At 34.3% G+C, this 23,815-nt stretch overlaps 1 long non-coding RNA gene across 1 annotated transcript; it reads left to right on the forward strand.

Annotated features, from left to right (window-relative positions):
- Positions 1 to 11,047: 11,047 nt before the first annotated feature.
- LOC144422936 (uncharacterized) lies at positions 11,048 to 20,786 on the forward strand. Its single transcript, XR_013475459.1, has 7 exons — positions 11,048 to 11,148; positions 11,625 to 11,686; positions 12,090 to 12,151; positions 13,176 to 13,294; positions 15,370 to 15,409; positions 15,992 to 16,113; positions 18,054 to 20,786. It is a non-coding gene; the product is annotated as an uncharacterized LOC144422936 (long non-coding RNA).
- The last annotated feature ends 3,029 nt before the right edge of the window (positions 20,787 to 23,815 follow it).

Here is a 23,815-nt window from a genome sequence, read left to right on the forward strand (position 1 = left end):
ATACTCCATACAGCGTCAATTAAGTGAATAGTTCAAGTAATGCTCTAATTTCCAATCATTGTTATATTTGGCTTAAAAAGAGCTCTTCACCCCTTTGATTATAATCTGAATCAGACCTTGTAATATCTTTCATCAAATTATGCGAGGAATTGTTTTTACGACCCATATATAAATATACAACTTTTAATGATTTTATATAAAAAGATGTCTGACATGAAACGTTACCAAACTTGAGATATATGAACATTGACAGCTTTTATCCCGAACGTTATTGACATCGTTATGAATTAATTTAGTCCGAAGAAATGACTAACTTCATATATTATGGTTAAAATAAAATTAGCTTCGGAAATAAAACAAAATTTTTCACGGCGTGACTGAGTTTTCCTTTAAAATATATCCGTGCCAATTGTATACCGTCATAATATCAAAAACTTGCTGCGCATGTTATCGTTGTTTTTGTTTGATTTTATGAGCATTACGATTTTTTTATTCATACAAAGCATATTGAAATATCTAAAATAATATTCTTTCAGTTGTGATTTTGGAACCTAGTTTTGTAAAGCGGTGCCTCGAAGCAATATATCTTGGGAAAACCCGAAAACATATTTGCAATTAAGATTTGTGGTACGATTCAGCGGGTTCGTGCGAACCCTTTATTGGAATGAACGCGTTCTTGTTTTAGACGTTAAACAAATGCAACACCGTAGTTAACGATTACAACTATATTTGGCGTTCAGTAGAACCTGTTGTTGGTGAGTCGATACAAGAGAAAACCCATTTTTCAAATTTTCGAACCCAGCACTGATTAAGATTCAAGAATATTTCAACTTCTTTTAAAGAATTTATTCCTCAGTGGTATTTTTCATCTAAATCTTCAGATGAAATATTTTCGGAGGTTGTTATTAATTGTCAAGTAATGAAAATTTTACAAACGATCTAATAGGTGCTGTGAAGTTTCATTTGACAAATTACTATTATTCGGGGTGAGTCACCGTGAAAATAAGATTGTTTAGTTTGAAGGACATTTAATCATCCCATTTTGTGGCCGGAACATGCTTTTGCTTAGTTCCAGAAACAGATCAAATGTGCTAATAAATAAATTTGAGTGTGATTATAACCACTATTGCAGGGGAAGATGGGGCACGTTGGGACATGGGGCTCAGTGGAAAATCAGCTCTCGCACTGATACTATATCCGCAATCCTGTCCGCGGTTCGATGTTTCAATCCGCCCTTCGGTGAGTTACAACGTCCCCGCGAATGGACAACGGACGGTTAGAGCGGCGTAAGCTATGAGGTGAAATTGGTTTTGGGAGGTTGAAACTAAAATTTCACCGTTTCATTTTTTTTCTACTTTAGCCTTTCCAACATGACAAACCACCGTCTGATATTTTTCAGCTTTAGTCCACTGTAAAATATTTATAACGTTGGCGAGTGGATGAGCCTTCTGAATTTCGCCGTGGGATGGTCTGAAAATATTTGTTCCCTATGGGGAACAATGGACCGGGGTTCAGTGGGACATGTCCTACAGGGCACAATTCAAGAGTGTTTGATACAAAAAGTGCTCAGAGACCTAGAAATTCGGTATATTTTGTGTAAGGTTATGATTTATTTCGACCCATGGCCCAATATGGAATATATTCGAGAATCAATAATATTTCCAGATTTAGATTCGAGGAAGGAAATAATCAAATTTGTTTGCGGAATTTTTTGTCAAAATATCTGAACTATTTCAGTTGAACATTGATTTCAAAAATATTAAATCTTCAAATTTGAAGTCTCCCTGTTCTTTAGACGATTATGCTGATTAATTGCTTATTTTTAAGGGCATACTTCGTTGAATTTTGACAGACTGACCCATTGTGCCCCAGGGTCTGTCCGAATGTGCCCCACAAGTGGAGTACAGTGGGACACTTGGCAGACGTTTTTCAAAGCATTTTGGTAGTAAGATGTGTGTCGCAAGGGAATTTCTTAGTCGCTGAATAAAAACTACATTTACCCCACTATGCATTAGTCCTGTCAACTTAACTTTTCATCACCAGGTGTACCCTAACAAAACGTTGTAGCTCATGATTAACTTCAATATCAAGTCTCTCATCAACACGTTCCAGTCAGTATTTGGTTAATTTATAATATAAAATATCGAGTTAAAATAAATTCGAAATGGACCAAGACCAAGAAGAGCCGGAACTCGGGTACAATGGAGAGTAAATTGCCTTTCCCCTCAACTCGTCGTTATTCAGTGATAATGCATGTATTGATCCAAACTTTTCAACTTGTATTGCATTGTATTTTGCAAATTCGAGTCCGTATACAGTCACCAAATCAGTGGGTGCTTTGTCTATGATTCATGCTTTTTTGAAGAGAAATTATAACAGTTCGATGATTGAAATCTATCCATCTTGATTTTTCTCAAATACCGATGGGCCGATTATAGAGTGCCTTTTATTTATTTTCAAAAATAGCACATTGCTCGCTTGTACGTATTGTGCTATAAAATCTAATCTATCACCTAATCGATTCCCCTACTAGTTAAGACCCGTTTTATGGTGGCCATCGGTTATTACCTGTTGCATATTCATTTATATATAGGTGAGGTTTAGAACATCATTATTTTCTTAGATATTTGTACCAGTGTATGGATAATTGTTACATTGATGACAAAATAATTTTAATGACGACACTAGGGATGATAATCTGTAATATCTTTCGAATTTTGAACAAACCTACTTATTCATACTAGACTTAAACCAGGAGAAATTTTAGGCGTTTTTGGATATTGAGATGTGACGTTAAAACAAAGTAAGGCCAGATATATTCGAATAAGAGAAAATTGTTTGCGAATCATCTAACCTTCCATGGCCATATAATTCCGTTTGGTATCCATGTCTTTCAGTTGCGTTTCGTTCTAGCAGAAGGAAATGAAAAGTTTGGATTTTCGGATTCCGGTTCTTCTTTGAACGACATTTTCTGTCTTTGAAGTCGTCTTTTTCTAAAGCTTCCGGTTTTTGAAAAATTTTTCACCATCACGATTGGAGACCACACGGGTGGTTTGTTGTTGTATAGATGTTATAGATTCCATTTTAACATATTATAGTAATTGGACGTATTGATGTACAGCCTAATTCTAAACTGCTCTCTGTGTCCTAAAGTACCACTAAGAAGGGGTATATAAATGAACATCTTCCACCACTCAATGCCTTATGCATCAGATGAATGCTTGATCAAATTTACCTTCCGACCGATATATCTCGAAACAATATGAGCTAAGAGGTCACTGATGACACACTTTTTTTTATACAACCACGAATTTCCCTATAATTTGCATTTACGTGGTTTTTAAATTATAGGTGAATTTCAATAAGCAAAATATATAAAGTTACAACACATTTTATCTAATAAAACGATATTCTTTTCTCTTATTCGCGAACTTTTCAAAGTTATTTGCTATTATACTGTATATATACTACGTTGTCGAGTTTAAGGAAATGTTAGGTATAGTCATAACATAAGGTGATTATTAGTCACTACTCAGCTACATTCAAAAAGGCGGTGGACATAAACGGTAAAGTGTTGAAGATACCGACTAGGTAATTTTCATATGTTAGTACTCTAGATATAAACTCTGCATAAGTAACAATTTAATTAGTATATATGTATATGTCAAAACATATTTAAACTTCACCTGCTGTGTACCAGTATATCATAATCCCAATTGTTCATCAAAACACATAAAGACACAAATCTTTGAAAAGGTATGGCTTTTAATAGACTAATACTCAAAAATCTGAATTCGGGTAAATTGAAAATGGTTTGAAAATAAAAATAAAATTCCGATTCCGAATCGGACAATAAAATTATTTGTAATAAGCATTAAGGTGGACAAAATAATTTAAATAACAAATTCACTCGAACAATGTGTATTTGGCAGCAGAACCTTCTATCTCTAACCTAAAATCATTTATAAACCAATATGTTTGTTTGTATGTTCACAATATTCTATCAAGATAAACTCAATCTACGCCCTGACCTTGAATACCTTGTGCGACTTATAAATTCGTACCTGTTCTCACTTCCTTATGCACTTTAAAATAAATTTTTTGGATTATCTTATAATAATTTTATTGAATTTCAGCAACAACAAACGTTTCATTTCGACATTCTGGCACGGCTTATTTTATATTTACTTAAGACTCGCAACAATTCTTTAATCGCTCGGTTTCTACCTTTTCGTATGGTTTCGACCTCGCAACCAAATGGCTTTACATTCCATAACTCAAACCTATAGATAGTGTATTCAATATGTAAGGCCGATGAAAATTCTTTTTTTAAAAATCCAAGCAATTGCAGGTTTCTTACTTGGTTAGTCATAATAATTTGTCTATGACATGAAAGGTAAGGTGATCACGAGCAAAGGTAAAATATATTTAGCATGGTTTAGGTTATTTATGCATCAAAACTTGGTATATATATAGTAAAAAGATATCACCTATAGGGAAGTTGATTAAGACGTGGGTTCCTTCGTGTTGTCATCAAATTGTTACAGGCGGATATTTAAATTTATTTTCCGGTCGTTGCTAATATACATAAACCGACAACACAGTTGCTGATGCATCATCGGCACAGTTTTGAAGACAATAAGTTATAGTAGGGAATACAGAATTACCGTAAGCACAATTACCTAACCAAGGTAGCCGCTGACAGGGGGATCGAATGGTCATTTCGCCGTTATCCTGTCCATTCTGGGCAAAGTCATGAATATGTATATAAATATTTTCAATTTTGTGTTAACTTTGTTGTGCCCGTTTGCCTGCATGGATGGCTAATAAAAAACGATTTGATTGATTGATTGAATTATTCGTGACTATGATTATTTTAAGTTACAGTTTTTAAATGATAATTTTGATACTTTAGGAAATCATATAGCACGGATAATATTTTTTTAAGATGCAAAGAAATTTCAAAATAACGTAACACACGCATTGGTGTTGGTAATCGAGCAGTAGACTGCGTTTGAGTGGAGTTGTAGCTCATTATACGTTCATCGAAGAAAAATACCACTGGGCAACTGTATTTTACTAAGTAGCCTATGTGTTTCAGATAATGAAGAAATGTTGTCTTTCAATCGTGGGTTTACCTTATCAAAATAGTGTATTTACCAATCAAAATCATATTAAAATTAAATGAATATATCGATTTATCGATATTTTTTTATATAAACAAAACCAGCTACCCAAACTAGTAAATATCTGACATGTGGGATAGTATGAGTTGGACCCTTTGTACAATGCTATTAGACGTACGGTCATTTACATATAACAGATTGAAGAATTTGGGAAAAGGGAAGGACAAAGAAATATTTTACATGCATACTTGATTATAATTTTACGCCACGATTTGAATCAGATGCTAACCACAAGTGTTTACGTGTTATACGGCTATGATAAATTTAGCTTTCAATAAAGCACCCAGAATAATAGTAGATTTTCAAATCATATATATTGCACACCGTCTTCGAGGTTATATTTATGACTTTATCATTGGCACGTTATGAATTTACCTCACCTGAGGATTGAAATGAAAGGTACCAGGTATCTATCCAAAGTGGTGTGCTCTGTTGCAAATAAGCTATGAATAAACACGCAAGCAAATCTATCAATATCGCGCTGGGTAGGAAATGAGGTTTTTCCTATTTTCGATATCTGTCTTATTTATTCGGATATATTTGTACATGTATCATGTGTATGGTGTTAGTTTATTTTAATTTTTTTTTACGAATCAAACTAGACGAATAGAATTAAGAAGCAATTTGAAAAGACTTTTCCAATGGTTCTGGAAAACTTCGAGATGAATACAATTCAGCAGCACTGAAGTGGTACTCTCCCCACCATTCCATATAAAACTTGTTTTCGCATCTGGTTGGTACGCTTGCACAGAAAATCGTTTGCAAATTGTCATTTGCTAACGGGCCAATTGCTTTGAAATTTTCAGTGGTTAAAGATTCTATTTTGCTAGAAGGCTATTACTTTTATTTGTTTCTTAGTTTTCTGTGAGATCTGATATTTCATCCAAATTGCGCTGTATAATTTTATTTACGGGAACACGGTTTTATGACATCGGGACGACTGGTACAGGTAGTTTTCCAATTCTAGTCGATTCCGCGGAGAATCGATTCTGTTATCGAATTCAGACTCGATTCCGCCATCCCTAGTGAGGAATTGATTATCTGTGTGTAATCGTATGATTTTATGGAGCTCTATAGTCAACGCAAATTCCCACCTCATCGCTAACCTTTTTTGGTACAATCTTTGGGAGACGAATAAGAGGAAGCGGAAGGAGCTGTTTCTCAAAATTTTTATAAGTTTTTAAGTTGGTCCCTGACTTTTTGACGTAAATAGAGCGGGAAAGGTGTAGCTTTAGAATGCACTGGTTGCCCGGTTGTAATATTACGGTGGATCGTGTTATGTTTCGCTCTACAATCTGTCAGGGCAATACATGAAGTTGAAAGAAATGAATGAAGTTTGCTATTGATTTATTGTTCTGACAGAGAATTCCATACCAAATATGGGGGTATTAGAGTTTGGGCTGAAGAGGCGTGAGTTGCGTAAGTCGACCAAAAGATCGTGTTCTGACAAAAAATCAGCTCCTAATGTTGGTTGCGTAACACGTGCTATTTAGAAAATGAAAAAATTTGTGATAGTTTCATATATTGAAAGAGTTATTGAAAGACTTTTTGACCCTACCATGTTATTGGTGTATCGTTGGTCGAGAACGTTACAACTTTCAAATGTGAGGGATTAAAGAAACTGTTGCTCCTGTATCAAAAGGAAATGTTCGACCGCCTTTTCTATCAAATAGCTAGAGAACGTTTGTGTTTGAAGAACTGGAATGAAATTTACGAACTAAATTTATATGTCGCTGTGATGGTCTTTACTAGTCAGGCAGAAAAAATACCCTCGTTTGCAAAAGGTAACCGGCTGGACGCAGTCGCGTGCTGAATTCCCATAACGCTAAAAGTACCAGCAGGACGTTGTAGCATTGGATAAAGATTGGTGATTGGAGTGATCGACTTTGTTATTACTGCCATAAATAAAACAACTTTTACGAACATTATTAACATTATTATTAAGTTTTTTAACTGTTATATATAGCCGATATATATATCTGCCGTTTACTGCCGATATTATATATATGCAAACACGCAATATCGGTCGAGCTCTAAATTTATTCCTGAGGGAGTGTGACAATAAAAATTCATGCCTCCAGTCTCAACGTGAATCGACATACCAAAGGATACAAGGCACAACTGTAGTTTACCGGTTTTTGTATTTTGTATTTCACCGGTACCTGTGGGTGGCGTTCGTTTAAAGAAGATATATAAAGCCTTCAGTTATTTTAAAGTTAATTCCCGAGAATTACCGTTGTATTTTGCGCATCTCGCGTTTAATGTCGCTTCAAATTATATTCTTTCGGGACAGATATTACTTGAAATCAAACCAGACACTGCGTGATGGGCAAGGAAATATATTTTCGCCGTGTTCTCATATGTCACCTTTCTTGCGACACTCATTTTATTACGAATTGTTATATTGATTAATTTAAAAACTTGCAGCGTGAGCAAGCTTAGTGACATCGTCAAATACCAACCAAGTCAGTCTAAGTTGGTTTTTGGGACCTAGCTAAAAAAACTGGATTACGCGGCGTTAAGTCGGCTCTGCGTTTCGTCACTACTGTCACATGGCAGACGCGAGTGTTTTTTCTAAAATAAAGGCACAAAGCGTTAGAAAAAGGGTTCGAATTTCGGGATCCCAACCCCAACCCCAAAAAAACTCAAAAACTTTACTCCATTAGATACAAATATACGCTAAAATTGTTCTGTGAACCGCACTGAATGTATCAGCATCACAGAGTTTGGACCTCCCTGGTCTACCTTATCAAGAAACTCCCGACTTTGCTGACCAATATATCGTTGAAATGCGATCGTGGAACCGCCACATAGTGTAAATAGTTCATTGGTCCAATTGTTGAAGTGAATAGAAATTTTTTCAAAATAAAAATGCAGCAACAAGGTGAATACTAGAAAGAAAAAACTACAACAATTTAAGAAAACGACTCATAGGCCCATTTCGTGTCCAATAAATAAGTTTCAGTGTTTATCTTTAGTAAAGAAGGTTAATATAATACTTGAAGACAAAAAATAAGCAAACGGTGAACTCGTAATATTTTAATAAATACCGATAAACTATATAAAATTCTGCTCTAAAATTTCTGTGATGCCCCTCTTTGCTTGTTGCCCTAAGCACGTGCTTATATTGTTTAATGGTTAATCCGGCGCTGCTTAGAGGTGATGTCACATTCAAATCAATTAAAGTATTCCTGGCGCCAAGAAGATCTTTCGCTGTTGGATATATGAAGTTGGTGTATACACTCCGATTCATCTGAATACCTGAAAAATTTGAGACTATGTTATAAATAGCGTTGTATTTCGAAAATAATTATCATAGTGAATATTGGTATGAACTAATCACGGCGCCACGGTTTCAGTTTTGAGACCTTATTTTACACACTTTGGAGTTATTTCATTTTATATGATTATGGCATCATTTATTTTGTGCTGAAAAAGTATTATAGTTTTATTTTATTTAATGCGCTTGATGTTTCCTGAAGCGGTTACTTAATAAATAAGATCTTCGCCCAAGTTCCTAAACTTGCGGTTGTATGCAAAGTAAAAGTTAATTTGTTTCCTGCATATGCAAAGTAAAAGTTAATTTGTTTCCTGCACTTGTTACACTTCAAAAATTACCTTCAAATTTATTACAATCAACAGTCAGGATAAATGTTGAATAATCCGATGCAAACACGATCTTCGTGTTGCCATTTTCATAGGACTCAGCTGTGATAATAAACACATAAATTAAACAAATGTTTGTGTTACAAGTGGTCACAGTCGAAAGTAATTGTTTACTTACAGTATACAAATATTGAAGGGATTAGATCATAAACAAGAGAGCTATGCTCAAATATATAGACACAATTAATAAAACTAATAGCCTTCTAGAAAAAAATTCCATCTTCAACTACTGAAAAATTCAAAGCAATTGGTCCAGTAATCAAAGAGAAACGCGACTTTTTAAAAACGTGTCAAAGAACAAGAACAGGAACAATAAGAACAACGACTATATTGCGGAAACTGGCTGTAATCCAATCACAATGTTTGGTTGCATTAAAAAGTCTTCCTATAAATTACAGCACAATTATTCAAACAGTCGTGGGAAGAATATTTCCCTGACAAACCGTCATTTGCAACGTTTATTATGAAAACAACCAACAGCTTTTTTACCGACTTCTCTGTTGCAAAAGATGTCAATTTCAAGATTCCTCAAGATACATCGTTAACGATTTATGATACAACATGTTCACCTACAATACTTCAAACGTCATTTCCTGACCATATACACGAAAACTATCGAGACTATGTACGTATTTACTGACGGTTCGGAAAATCCATTTGGCGTAAGTGCTGCATATTATGTGCCTCAAGCGAAAGTAGAGAAAAAACTGAAATTACATCATAAAAAGTATTAATATTCCGTGGCGAAAAAAGTTTGGGAAGCGCTAGCTTAGGGTATGGATGGTGGGAGGAAGCCGCCAGCAATCCTCTGGTACTGAATTATCCCCTACTGGATTTGAACCTGCGAATCTAAGCGGGGTAATCTTAGGTTAGAAATCAAGCGTAGTCCTAAGGCTTAGCACGATGCGCCACTCATTGCGAACGTAGTCAACTGCAGTGCACTGGCTGACATAGATACTAAACACATTAATATACGTCTATACCCTTACGCTGGATGACGAAATCTCAGGATTGTTCTTTATGGCCGTACATACCTGTATCATGATTGCTTTTTACCAAGAGGTCTACTGTAGAGACAGACTCAAAGTGCTTCATACAGAACTACAGTCTCCGCGAACTATTAGTTTACTCAAAATGACATTATTAAAATTTAAGAAGCAGCAAATACATCCGAGTTATTAAATAGAGTAATTTCAAATCACTCATTAATGTTAATCGGTAAGTAACAATTTGTTTGTGTCACGTTCTTATTACGGGGCTCCGTAAATAACAGTCTACCTCTTCACGAGCTCCATAACACCAAATATGTGAATTGAGCAGTCAATTACCGTATTTACTTCACATAGAACCGTGATTAATGCTGTTGCTGATGTTATGTCTCTGCCGTTTGGTTTGGGCGGAGAAATTACTTTTAGAGTAGGCATCGAAACAACGTCACATTGTGACTCCACTTTTAAGGACATCGCCGTCACGTTATTGTATGAAAACATTCTTGGCTGCGAAAGTCAATGAGCTAAGATTTGTACGTCAATTTAGAGAATGCATTGATATAACGCTAAACACGCCGTTATTCTTTCATTGAGTGGAAGGAAGATTACATTTTTGATGATATCCACGTGCGCGTTTACTCGACAAACAAAACAGACAAATATAATGGAAATGCTGGATTCTTTGTACTAAGCTCCCGTCACTGATGTAAAAATGTGAGATCTGAGAAAAACGGTTCCATTACATTTGAACCCGTGTACATTTGAACCCACGTACATTTGAACTCACGACAATTGCGTCTGCGTACTATTGCACTTATGGAAGTTTTTTTGTTTTACGGATATTTGAACCCATACTAACCCTAACCCATGAGTTTTAGCACCCGCATATAGATTGAACCCGCGGATATACACATGGGTTCAAATGTACGTGGTTCGAATGTACGTGGGTTCAAATGTACGTCACCGAGATAAACACCCCCAAAAATACTATGAACTAGGTATTATGCAATCAGAAAATGTATGAAGCAAATCCTAACCGACATCTTCATTCTGCAACTTTGAGATCACGCGTTAGAAGCGTGATCGGCAAGTAACGGCAACCTGGAGTAATTAACGTAATCAGTTAAAAATATTTGATTACAACAATCAGTTAGCTTTTTTCGTCAAATATTTGTGCGCGGGAAGCCACAAGCGAGAAGCCACATCGCAGTCACAAATGTTCGTCGTAGGATAAGGTTTGTTTTTGTGTAGGATGTATGGATAAGCTGACTGTTGGGTTATGACAGCGAGTTCGAAACAATATTCAGGTGAGCTAAATGTTCTTTATACTTATTGTTTTCATTGCTATTCTATTGCTTTCATTTTTCTATTGTAGGCTATAAGTGGTAAATTAGAGGTCTTCGGGCTCCCATAGTATTCGTACCAAGATGGCGCACAACCTGAACACAGTAAAAGAACCTGGTTAGGGTTCAGGTTGTGCGCCATCTTGGTACGAATACTGCCGGATCGCCGTGTATAGATTGGATCTTTGTACAAAGACCTTATCAACGTTCAAAATAAGAGAATTAATAATTATCCAGTTTAAGTTAGGAATGCAGATTGCGCTGGAAATTCAAATTTTTAAATCATTCCTAACCCCAAATGGATAATTACTAAAATCTCATTTTAAAACGTGGCGGGAGCTTTGTGCAAAAGATCCGATAGATTCAGTCCCGCTGTTCATTGAATATGCTAACTACAGTTCTGCGACAGTTTATTTATCAATATTTTAACTTTTTTTCAGATGCAAAACTATTAAAGGTTGGAGATTCAAAGGCACAAAGTAAAGAACGAGGAATAATACAAGTAAATATCATGGGTGTATAGAGTGCTCCCATAGTATTCGTACCAAGATGGCGCACAACCTGAACACAGTATGTGAACCTGGTTAGGGTTCAGGTTGTGCGCCATCTTGGTACGAATACTACCGGATCGCCGTGTATAGATTGGATTTTTGTACAAAGACTTTATCAACGTTCAAAATAAGAGAATTAATAATTATCCAGTTTAAGTTAGGAATGCAGATTGCGCTGGAAATTCAAATTTTTAAATCATTCCTAACCCCAAATGGATAATTACTAAAATCTCATTTTAAAACGTGGCGGGAGCTTTGTGCAAAAGATCCGATAGATTCAGTCCCGCTGTTCATTGAATATGCTAACTACAGTTCTGCGACAGTTTATTTATCAATATTTTAACTTTTTTTCAGATGCAAAACTATTAAAGGTTAGAGATTCAAAGGCACAAAGTAAACAACGAGAAATAATACAAGTAAATATCATTTAAACATTTTATTTGTATTTTGACGCCTATTTTATTCCTGTACATTACTGTTTTCGTTTAGAATGCTAAACAATTAGATGCGAGCGCACCGCGTCTCGGGTCTTGCGATCAGAGTCGGCATCGTTATGCCACTTATTTGATCGCGTGTTTTCCCTCGAAATTGTAAGTTTTATATTTTCACAAGTTTTAATAATTGTCTTTCGAATCAAATTTCCAAAAAAGTAAGACCCACGTTCACGTTTAAAATGCTAAATAGTTCGATGCAAGCCAACATTGTTACGCTGCTTATTTGATCCTGTGCATTCTATCGAAACTTAAGATTTAGATTCTGTACAAGTTTTAATAATTGTGTTTTAAAGCAGAAGTCCGAAATAGTACTATAAATATAATACCTTGTATCAAATTGGTGTCCTATTTGCGACCCTTAAAATTCGTTGCTCGCTTCTCTGCTGGATAGTGATCTCCAGTTTGCGATCCCCATCGTGAACAATGTGATAATTCTACAAGTTACTGATCAGAGGTAATTAATTAGTCATATACTCCATGAAACAGTTATAAAAGTTCATTGGGTGTTTTACTGTTATTGTAATATTTGCAACTCAGTTTGAAAACCACACCTGATATGTTATAAAATATTAAGCTGAATTTATGAAATTGAATGATTACATATACCTGTAACTGTAGAGTCGATGAAAAGCAATTTTAATGGTAATCTATAATATTTGAAATTTAATGGCAATCGCTGAATGAATTTTATTCGTCTAAATTTTCTTAGTTCTGTGTATTTAAAAAAAAATCGGAGAAAAGTTTGGCTTTTATGAAATCGAATGTCGAAATTTATCCGTTACGTATTTTATTGAAACTAACGTCTATTTTTTGCTTTGCAGTGTCTCTGTCAAATAGCATTTGTCTGAATTAACTACCTAAAGACATAGTTGGCTCAACGAAATTTAGTTTAATTCAAATTTAGAATTGGCTTGCACAAAATCATGACATATATATTGATTTTCAGCTTTTTAAAACACTGCTTGGAAGGTGACAGGACAATTTATTATTGTACCAAAAGAAATTCGTCAAGTGCCAGCTTTTCAACACTGAGTGAGATGGAGGCCTATCAAGTCTGAAGAGCAAGTATGTAACCAAATCATTTGAAATCTTTTCAATTTAAATGTCTATAGTATAAATAAATGATATATTGTATTTTTTCGGAAAATCTACATACAAATATTACTTTCAATATATTGAGTATGAGCTCAGTTTTGGTTTGTGTGTCAAATAACATTTTCTAAAAATTACAACCTCAAAATTTGATCATAACATGATTCGCACAACTACCGTTTTATTCTGGCTGTTGAGTCGGTCCAGTGAATAAGGCTAGGGCCATGTTTTAGAAATAAAAATTAAGCTTTTTTCCGTTCCCGCCCAATAGTCGAGGTACAAGAATGGATTAAATTGATCCTATTTTTGTCAGTTTGGGCACCAATGCGCGCTCATAATTGTTTATGGCAAAATCTGTTAAACCAAACCATGCTCATTTCGTAGAATCGCGGAATTAAAATATTCTGTCCTACGAATTAACTGTAGCAATATCCGGTGAATAATGGCATAGTCAGTACAGCGCAGGTGCTAACTGCTGTGTTGTCCCATCTGCTGTCGTTTCGTTTAATCGTCCAAACCGAAAGGCGAATTACTATGTTGTAATGTCAGTCTATTTAAAGGTTATTATGCCAGCATAAATAAAAGGCGTTTCACCGCAATAGGGTGTCACGTTGTGATTACGACAAACAGTGAAATTTTTTCATAGTGATACTTTTAGTTCAGCAGTGTATATCTGCAGAGATACTGAAAGAATTTGAACTTTGCCTCGTTATGTGCAATTCGGTTAAAACACAACCCCAACTTAATAACCATGCGAATAATAAAACTTATTTTTTAACTTGCTGTTTTATCATAGGGTGCCTATATATACTAATATGTTTGACATGTTTGGAAACGTAGTCCTGGCCTTTTTCATTAATCTGATGAGCGTTTTTGCCACAAATGGTAGTTGACACTAACTACCATAGTATATAAAGTAATCAGGCTAATTTTTTAAATGTAACTGTAGCTCATTGTGACCTGTACGCTCTGGTAGTTCACAGTTGATATTCATGCCAATGATGTTCCCAACTAGTTCAAACTGGAATCGCCCCAAATTTCTAATAATGATATTATAAGAGTGAGTAATACTATGTGAATTAAAATAGCCGTTAATCTTACACCTTAAAGAACTTGTGTTTCAACTAAAATTTCCAAAAACGATACTGTATAAATTATATTCAACCAAGTGTAAACTCCTTTTTGATTCTTATCCCCTTGCTAAAAGTCCTAAGTTATCATACCATCCACGTTCATAACTATTTAAAAATAGAGACATAGAAATATGCGTCATATTTTCCCTATTGTTAGTGCGGGTCACGTCATGTTATGCCTAATCATGTGTATTAAGAATAGCTTAATTAATGTAAACTCTTCTATATAATTTCTACTGAATGGTCTCTTTCATATACGGCACTCACCGTCAATATAAGATATAGTAGTTTCAAAACTCTAGAATTCTCACATTTTAAATTAGATATTAGGAACTTGGGTGTCGCTGCTCGATAGCCAGTTTGGTTCCCCGCGACGTCCCTTCCCCAGTAAAACGGTGTAAACTTTCTTTGTGTCGTATTTTATGGTTGTGATACTTTTTACTGGTTGGAAAAATAAACTTGACTTGACTTGATTAATCGTGTATCTTACCCCCTTTGGTACTAGTTAACCATGACATTCGTGTTCACATGTGTTTCGAACTAAAATCGCATTAAGTTTCCAATAACGATATTATATGAGTGAGTAGAATCAAGTGCATCAATATGCATCAATACAACCGGGAATCGTACACCCTTTAGTACTGGTTAACAATGGGATTTGTGTCCCAAACTAAAATTTCGAAGGTTACTATATATATACATGAGATCCCACCAATTGTAAATCTACTATAGTCAGCCTATATCTCTATTGCTAGTAGCCTTATGTTCATAAGTGTTTCAATCTGGGAATATATTCCTTATTTCTTTATCGTTTATGCCCTAGTTATGATCTGTCATGTTCTCATACCTATATATATATATAAATAATGTCTAAAATATCTTTGGCTGAAGTTATTTATAAATGTATATTTTCAGGTCTCTGGGATGGGAAGGAAAGACTATAGAGAACTTGAAGGTAAAATATAACACACTAATAAATAATTCACTAGTTAAAATTTAGATAGTGAGATACAACATAGCACACTGACAGATCATTCCGAATAAGTAATATTTATAATATTGAAAATCTGCAAATAATATAGAATGAATTTAAATGAATATCAGTACAAGTTGTCGTCCTTGCATCTTTAGAATAAGCATAGCTTATCACAAGAGCGTGGACAATTTTTGAGGGGCGTAAAGGTAATTAGAAACAGAAATATTTGTTAAATTTTATCTTTTCCGCCTTATTTTTGATATTTACATTTCTTAATAGCCGTATTTCAATGAATAAAAATATAATTTATATGATGTGTTGCAATATTATACACTGACAAATCATTTCAAAGTAATGTTAGTAAAAAAGGGGGAAATCTGAATAATTTGTCAATGAACTGAAAATTAATATTTTTATTTTATGTATCCAAAGTATGAGCATAGCTTCTCTGTGCTCCTGTCAAATTACATTTTCCGTAACTTATAAATCTAAAACCTAATATTGACTTAGTTCGAACAACTATATTTATTCAAATCAATATTATACAAAATTTACTTACAGTTCATTATCTCGCATAAAGTTCAGCTTTCTGAAACTCTTCTTGAAAGCGGAAAAGACATGCGGAGTTATTTGCCCGATTATGCATCACTGAGAGAGGTAGATGCATCGAGTCTAAAGAGCAAGTATGTTATTAAAATCTTCTGAATCTTTCTAATTTACATTCATCACAAACAAGTTAGAATACTATATTATAAAAATCGGTGAAGAAATAAATGATAAAGAGGTGAATCCGCAACCCAATTTCTTGATTGCGGCATGATAAAATATTAAAATTAAAATATAAATCGGAAGATATCACCATAAGTTTTGTTTTAGCAGTCTCGCAGCAGATTGAAAACGCTTTTTAGACATTGTAAATCTCAAAATTTGGTGTTATGTTAGAATTTCTTCAAAATATATACCATAATAGTAACTGAAATCAAAACACAGTAAAATGTGCACGCGATGAACCTTTTGTCTATTTTAGAACTAACTACCTATTGAGCCGCATACGACTTCTTCTCGTTATGTGACGATATATAAAATAATTAATGCAAAATATATCGATCGATTTTTTTTGCAATAATTTAAGTTACAATCGTTCGTATTTTTCCATATCTTGGGATATTTCAAACGGTGAAACCTTAAAAAGCCTGCGGCGGGGCGTCTTCAGTTTTGTTACAATTGGTTTCATTGTTCTTCATTTCAAGTCCGCTGATTGACGCGGTATTTTTGAGTTGTAATGATTTTATATTGTCGTAAGACGTAAGTCGTCGCAACTGCAGGTTTCATTGAACACAATCAAGCCAATAAATACCGCATTTTAAATATTGCCGCATCCATGGGCGCAGTCAGGATTTTCCAGTGGGGGTTACGATAAAATTAAAAGAGTGCGCCAAAAGTGCAATTCACGACGACGTAATGCGTTTAATAAACTAAAATGTATGGTCGTTCACAGCGAAATTCTTCAGTTACGTTGTAGCCCGTCTCTCTTTGCCTGATGGTGTTGGTGAATCTTTCACAAGTCGTATTTTAAACGTCGACTATTAATCCGTAGTCAGCGGGTACCTGCATTTAGAAATAAAACATAAAAAATTCGGGAAAATAATTTCAGAGAGAAGTAAAACTCGCAGATGTCAGTAGTGTCATAATGGTTTATATGTACAAAAATACGCTCGCATGTAGCGCCGATCAAATGCATGAAATGTGAAACTATTACATGAAATTTATTGTTATGAAGTTGAACTTTTATTTCTATTCAATGATTATTTACTTGCGCCGTGATCAGTGGCGGGCAAAATCGTATTTTTTAATCGAGTTAATCGAATATTGTCATTTTGAACGACATAAATTGGGATGTCGGCCGCCGAAACCCCCGCCGTGACAATATTTTTTTTTCGGATTTTACTAGAACAGTGCGTCGTTTTTTATTTCATAATTTTGTCGTAATCGAAGGCCTCAGTGAATTATTAGTCACCGCGATCGTTTTAGCGGCCGACATTCCAATTAATGTTGTTAGACTATATTAAAGCACTTTTTTTTATTCACTAGTAAATATTATTTATCACGGCGGATATCGTAGTTTTTATATTTCGGACATGATTGTGAGTTCACATCGGCAAAGAGGGACAACAAGTGCATTCACAACACAAATTAATTTTAATATGATTTCTATCTTCTGTGTAGGATTTCTATCACAGTTTGTAAATTACAGTCCCAATTTTAGGCGAACAATATCATCATTATTGACCCCGGGGTGCGATATTTTTGAAGCGGATAGTTGGACATTTCTTTGCGATTAATTTTAGATCGTGTCGGTGTTACTTTCGTGTTAAATAATAATTAAAGAACTTCGCAAATTGGTAATCACTACAATACTTATTGTTGAATGTTCACGTAACTCAACTTTGTTAAAACACTACCACATGAATAAATCGGCAATAATGGAATTTCTACGTGGTCAAAATAATATTGTTTATGTATTTTTAATATAAGCTTACCTTTGATTTACCTCTGTTAATAAGCATTTTTTCTGATTTATAACTCCAAAACTTGATAATGAAACTATATATTTATTTTTCAGTTTTCTAAATCACTGCTTGAAAGAGTCATTGCATCAAACGGACATTGTTATTAGTCTGGTGCCTCACGGAGTGAGATGGAAGCCTATATAGTGTAAAAAGTAAAGAGCAAGTATGAAATCTTATAAATCTTTCAATTCATATTTTGTCAGATATATACTGAAATATCATGTTAAATCCCGCTAGTCAGGAAGAACTGCAAATATTTGAATTATCCTCACAAGATGTCCATAATATTCCGCCCAATTTTATTTATATAATTTCGTAAAGTCATATAATGCAATGGTTTCCACCCGCTAGTTCACGGGAGGTGTGCAGTTTTTAGCTGGTATGCAATAAATGTTTCTGCTTTGTTAATTTTGTATGCACAATTCCCGAAAACTGTTCCTTTTCGGGCGTTCTCCCATCGTTTGATAAGTATCGAAGTATGCGGCAGTCCGCCAGCAATTGGGTTATAATACTGGTAATGGGACAATTGCGGCTGCATTAATACAATTGGTCGGGCCTCATTTTATAGTATTTATTGTATTCGTACTTTATGGGTTTATTTCACTGCCATAGCGTTTTGTTAGGTTTTCAATAGTCTAGCTAGAATAGTAGTTTTTAACCAGGGTTTAATCGACTTTTTGTTTTTTGTTGGGGTAACAGGGGTTCGACGAGGTTCCTTTAAATTAAAACAGAGTTTTCTATTATGGGAATTTCTATCACATCGTCTACTGATTATGCAAATATAACAACAGTTCATCTCAGATATTTAAACTTACATGTTCAACAACCTATAAATTTGCGTTGCTGTTTGTTTAGCGTTGCGCAGTTGTAAGTTTGTAAGTTTTAGTGAACCCGTCATCTCCACAGATGTCGCGCGCTTTGGTGTTTGTGCTTATATGATAGTGCGCTTTGATGCTTTCTGCTTATGACTTTGAAACATCTTGGGTTGTTATGGCAAACCAAGGATTTTCAACCTGAATCTTTTCATTTTCTATAACCTTGCATGAAATTATGCTTCCCCTTTATAAAGTCTTAATTGGGTTCCTAATTTCAACCATCTGGTACAATGGGGTTTGGCGGGAGCTTTCAGGATAGCGCAGGGGTTCGACAGGCTCGTTAGGGTTTAGAATTGGGAAAATCTACGGTGTATTATTTTATTTGATGTTGCCTTATTGCTAGAGCAGACAGGTACGAATAGATTTGTTTAAATATATATCCAATTCATATCTAATTTATCAAATTACATTTTCGGTCAATCATAAATCCAAAACTTGACATAGTTCATATAGTTCACATAATGTCATAGTTCGAAAAATTATTGGTACATTCAAATTTTAACCCCCAAGCCGAAATTAGATCGAAATAATTAAACATTTTTCTGAAATCAATAATTTTTTGTAAAATTTACCATCTTCCAATACACCATTGTGCACCGCAAGTTTTTGTTGAATTAAGTTTTTGGACACGTCAGTGTACATAACGATCGTTTCAATATTATGTTGTTGTTCTTGGTAGTATTCTTCTCTTTCATCATGATGAAATCGCTTCTCTTTTCGAATACTGGACCAATTGCTTTGAAATTTTCAGTGGTTAAAGATTGATATTTTTGCCATAAGGCTATTACTTTTACTTCTTACAAAAATTTCTGTGGACTTCAAAGATTCGCGTTTTTTATGTGGCAGAATAAAAAATAGCGACACCTTGTGACGTGTCCATATATTTGAGTACAGCTCTTTTGTTTGTATTAGTCCTCGATTTAATGGAATATTCAAATACTTCCCCGCTAGATCGGAAAAGTTCAGAATAATTCAATATTTTTGAAAAAACTTATAGTGCAATATAGCAATTATCTAAGTATATTACCACATTTGTGAATGTTTCTTTGAAAAATGAGAGATTTGATTTGAAATTAATGCTTCCATTGAATTGAATTTAAATCCGTCGTTAACTGAAAGCTTTAAAATAACAAGTTAGTGGTTGTCCAGCTTGGGTTGGGAGGAATTAAAAAATTTTCAATCTGCATTCGGGGGTGTTTTTTGAAATAAATGATTTCGTTGAATTGAATTTAAATCCGTTGTTAACTTAAATGCCCAACCCAGATTTGTGTTTGGTAAATTTTTATTTAAATACAAAAAATTCTGATAAATAATAATTTATTTCTAAGTCATTGTCGCGTGAATGTCCTAGCCGTACAAAAATACATTTGTGAATGCTAAATGATGTGGATTGTTTTTTACTTTGAGTAAAACAGTAAAGATGCAAAGTAAGAATGTTAAGCTAAATAGTGGGGAAATGAAAGAAAACGTATTAACAAAAAAGCGCTGGATGTTTCCACGAATTTAAGAAAGAAATGAAATGGTCACTTCTAATTCTCCGATGAAGCGTAATAAATTGGTAGATTCGAAAGTACGCAACATGAGGAATTTTCATTAAATTTTCAGAATTTTCTGATTTTGTCGCAACGACACTGATCAGTTTGTTCTTCATTAGGGATTGCGAATACTTTAGAATAGTTCTGTTTTATCAGCTAAATTGTTATTTATCCGAAGCTAACACTGAATATTCATAGTTTCTAATATGTGTATTGAAATGGTTTATTTTTGAACGAAAAGTTAACATGTTTTAAGCAAGCTGACAAGCTAGAAAAATCTAAGTTACACTGCACGCATGCCAGGTCATATTTATTAATCCCTCGCTCAATCGTATGTTTTTTTTAGCGGATCCTCTGCTAATAAGTGGTCATTTTGTACACGAAACTGGAAATAATAAAATACAATAATATGCAGCAATAATCGCGAAAGTCGTTCGGGTTCATTCGCGGGCCGTTTTTCCGGAGTTCCTAACATTTCAAATTTTTCATTTTGTCAGGCTAGTTTTTTATTTCACATTTTGTTTTGTCTCTGTACAACACATTTCCTATAGTTTATGATTGTTATCAAATTGCTGTGTAGTTCTTTGCGTTTCATACTTTTTCATTTCTTTTTGTTGTCAAGACTTTATGATAGTTTTTGATTTTACAGTTTTTTAATCTTGGTTTAAAAAAGACCATAATATTATAGTATGAATTTTTACACGCATTTTCTACTTGAGTCTCTCTCTTGTTGTTTGTTCTCCTTTTCCCTCTAATAATAGGTCATCTATAAACTTGTTTTGATATCATGATGCCATGAAAAGATAATATCATTTGAACTTACGGGTTATGTTCTGATAGTCGCGTTTTTTTACTATAACTTGGTTCTAATTTTATTGCTCGATTCAAATTAGAATGATTTTAAGTCGAATCACGTCCAAATATTAACTGAGAACAGCTAAACTAACCCAATATGATATGTTCATTTTGCAATAATATTTTTTGCCTTGAATAGTAATTTTTTAACAAATGTTCATATTACTATCGTGTATTATTCACTTGTTTTATTTTATCATTAATTGCGGTATATTGACTTTTCACTTATTTCAATTTCGGTTTGGAATGATTGAAATGAGTGTTTTACCTTCTGCTTAAAACAAACATCAATGTCGTTATACAGTTAGTGCTGGTCAAAACTAATTTAAAAAGTGTTCGGTAAATGGTATCGGGTATCGGTAATATCGGAAATTTTTTGGTATCGGCATTCGTATCGATATCGGCTAAATGTAGACTTGGAGTGATCGTGTTCGCGGTATTAGCCTCGTTAGGTAGGAGCAATGTAGTTTCCCAACCGCGCGAATAGAAACGGGAATATGATTATGACATGATTTTAGCCATTTATCAACCCAACTAATTTGGCTATTTTTACAGCCAATTTTTTATATTGACATTTTTAACATTGCATGGAAATTATGAAGAAATATATCGAATGGGAATTTTTCGATGTGTAAAATGCAAAATACGACGTCATAATGGCATAAAATTCTACGCACGCAACTCGATGTATCAGTTAGACAGAATGAGTGAACATTTATTTATTTTACCACCCACAGTAGCCAAACCCGAATAGATAATGACATAGTTCGAACAACTATATCTCTTCTCTGTATTTCTCTCTTGTGAATTAAATAACTTGATAATGTCTTAGGTCAACGAAATTTAGTTCCACCTAAAGTAAGATGGACTCGGTATGCACATAGCATGGCATTAAATTGATATTTTCATGTATTTTTAATATAAGATTAGCTTTGCTTTACCTCTGTCAAACAGCATTTTTGTGATTTATGACACCAAAACTTGATATTGAAACTATATATTTATTTTCAGTTTTCTAAAACACTGATTGAAAAAGTCATTGCATCAAACGGAATCGACAGTGTTAACAGTATGGTGCATCACAGAGTTAAATGGAAGCCTATTTAGTCTAGACAGGGGTTCTCAAACTTTTGGTGTTGCGGAGCCCTCGAAAGGTTGAATATTATTCGCGGAGCCCCAAAATAAATTTTAAAATTGATACTCTCAGATTATTATTCCCGAGCAAGTTAAAAGTACTTTATTTATTCTAAATGCTGAACCTTTTTTAATAGGGTTAACACAAGTCATAAATATATCTAAATTTTATACTAAAGCTGTAAATTTGACACTTGACGAACATATTAATAAATTAGGGATCGAATCTTTTCTTTTTTGACATTTTTGGAAAACTTAATTAAAAGGCCGTTAGTAACGTGCGCTATTTCATTTTGTTACAATCGCCGATTTTTTCCATCAGCATGGCGTGTTTTAAACATCTTTACGCCGCTGTTTATTCTCCCTAAATCAAAAATTTCCCTCGGCATATACATGTATTGTTACACAATGACGACGTTAATTGCTTTTTTGTTCTCGTGGGGAATTATGAGTTCAATGTGAAAAACATGTTACCATATTATAGTCATCGGCGACGAAATGCTAAAAATAATAATCAATAAAAAGGTAAATCCACAACTCAAATTTCTTGATTGAAAAACGGCATTCTAAAATATTTAAACTGAAACTTAAAATGGAAGATCACACTTTGGTTTCAGCAGACTCACCTCAGATTGAAAACGCTTCTATAGACATTGTAAATCACAAAATTTGGTGTTATGTTAGGTTTTCATCGTAGTAGCTGCGAAATCGAAACACAGTCAATTGTGCGCGCGATTTAACTTTTTTTTCATTCTGAAACTACCGACGCAGCCGCACGCAATCAATTGTGCGCGCGATCCGCGATGTACCTTTTTTCATTCTGAAACTACCGACGGAGCTGAATGCAATAAAATAATTTTCAATTGTTCGTATTTTCCCCAGACATTGTGATTTTTTAAACGGCGATATCTTGCTTAAAAATAATCTCAAATGCGAAAGAACAAATCAAGTTTGACAAATCCCAAGATCGCAAAAATACGACACCAATTTATTTATAGTTGGCAGTTTATCACATATTTTATGTTATTTTAGAACAGTACTTCTTACATTTTAGTAATCCTAATAGTAATCTCGAATCAAACGTGAGTAACGATGAGCACAACTACATTATACCGACGAGACACGTCAAATGCTCCATCGGTCTTGGATTGAATATTTTACGCAACAGAAATCTCGTTATCCGTTTTTTTAATCGCGAAAAATGTTGCGCGGAAATTTCCGATTCCAATTTTGAACCACCTCCCTCTTAAGAATCCTGGCTGCGCTACTGCTCATAAATAATGTCATTTTTTAATTCCGGCCCTTTACCATATTTCGAGGCTATATTGTTGTCAGATGTTATCAAAGCTGTTATTGCTTCTTTGAACAGTTACAAAATTTTGAGTCAGTATTTTGAAGAGTAATCGAATAGCTCGC

The sequence above is a fragment of the Styela clava genome, chromosome 5 (genome assembly GCF_964204865.1).
Source record: "Styela clava chromosome 5, kaStyClav1.hap1.2, whole genome shotgun sequence".
Lineage (NCBI taxonomy): Eukaryota > Metazoa > Chordata > Ascidiacea > Stolidobranchia > Styelidae > Styela > Styela clava.